The following is a 1555-nucleotide window of genomic DNA, read 5'->3' as shown; positions in this document are numbered from 1 at the left end:
TGTTGTAAGAAACAAATTCCTTATTAAGATGTTTTTAAGAGTCCTCTATCCATGTTTTTAAGAGTCCTTTATGAATAGAGTCCTCTATTCATTTCTCTAGAGAAAAAGTAGCCTCGTCTTAAATCAGGAGAGAAATAATGCACAGATCAAGCACCGTTTACAAGTGAAAACAGTCCTAAACAATTCTAAACTAATATATTGGTGGATTTTGATGTGAGAGGACAACAGAGGATGGACTTTTTTACTGAAAGAAGCGTAATTATGGACAATGGACTATCATTTCAGCCAGAAGTGACAGTTTAAAGCTAAAAACACCTTAATAATGAATTTGTTTCTTACAAACACACAGCTTTTTACTTCACAAGATGTTAAAGGGTTAGTTCACCCAAAAATGAAGATGTAGATGAGTTTGTTTCTTCATCGGAACAGATCTGGAGACATTTAACATTAAATAATTTGCTCTCCAATGGATCATCTGCAGTGAATGGGTGGCGTCAGAATGAGAGTCCAAACAGCTGATAAAAACATCACAATAATCCACAAGTAATCCAGTTAATCATTGAATGTCTTGAAAAGCTGTGTGTTGTAAGAAACAAATTCCTTATTAAGATGTTTTTAAGAGTCCTCTATCCATGTTTTTAAGAGTCCTTTATGAATAGAGTCCTCTATTCATTTCTCTAGAGAAAAAGTAGCCTCGTCTTAAATCAGGAGAGAAATAATGCACAGATCAAGCACCGTTTACAAGTGAAAACAGTCCTAAACAATTCTAAACTAATATATTGGTGGATTTTGATGTGAGAGGACAACAGAGGATGGACTTTTTTACTGAAAGAAGCGTAATTATGGACAATGGACTATCATTTCAGCCAGAAGTGACAGTTTAAAGCTAAAAACACCTTAATAATGAATTTGTTTCTTACAAACACACAGCTTTTTACTTGACAAGATGTTAAAGGGTTAGTTCACCCAAAAATGAAAATTAGCCCATAAATGACTCACCCTCAAGTCATCCTAGGTGTATATGGCTTTCTTCTTTCAGACGAATCCAGTCGGAGTTATATTAAAAATTGTCTTTGATCTTTCAAGCTGTTTAATGGCACTCAGCGGGTGTTGCAGTGCATCAGTCCAAAAGAAGTTAAATAAAAAGCACCCATCCATAAAAAACAGTGTCTCACACGGCTCTGGGGGGTGAACAAAGTCCTTCTGTAGCGAATCGATGCGTTTTTGTAAGAAAAATATCCATATTCAAAACGTAATAATCACTTTAATCTAGCTTGTGCTCACTGTTGTATACGGATGCAGTTCCGGGCGGATGGCGTATGGAGGTCAGCTTTGCGCATGCGCCGCTCAGAAGTGAAGCACGCGGAAGCGCAGGGGAGAGATCAAAACAAAACAATGGTCACGAATTAGAAGTACAAAACGAGGATTTGTAAAGAAGAATATCGGAGGATTTCGATATAAGCCAAGAGGAGACTGGTTTTCCTTTGCTAAAGTAAGGAAACTTTGCTTCCTTTGCTCCTATAAACAAACTCGCGAGACTAGCATACCTCAGAGG

The sequence above is a fragment of the Sinocyclocheilus rhinocerous genome, unplaced genomic scaffold (assembly GCF_001515625.1).
Source record: "Sinocyclocheilus rhinocerous isolate Xijiao unplaced genomic scaffold, SAMN03320098_v1.1 scaffold711, whole genome shotgun sequence".
NCBI lineage: Eukaryota > Metazoa > Chordata > Actinopteri > Cypriniformes > Cyprinidae > Sinocyclocheilus > Sinocyclocheilus rhinocerous.
Note: the sequence above shows the minus strand (reverse complement) of the source record.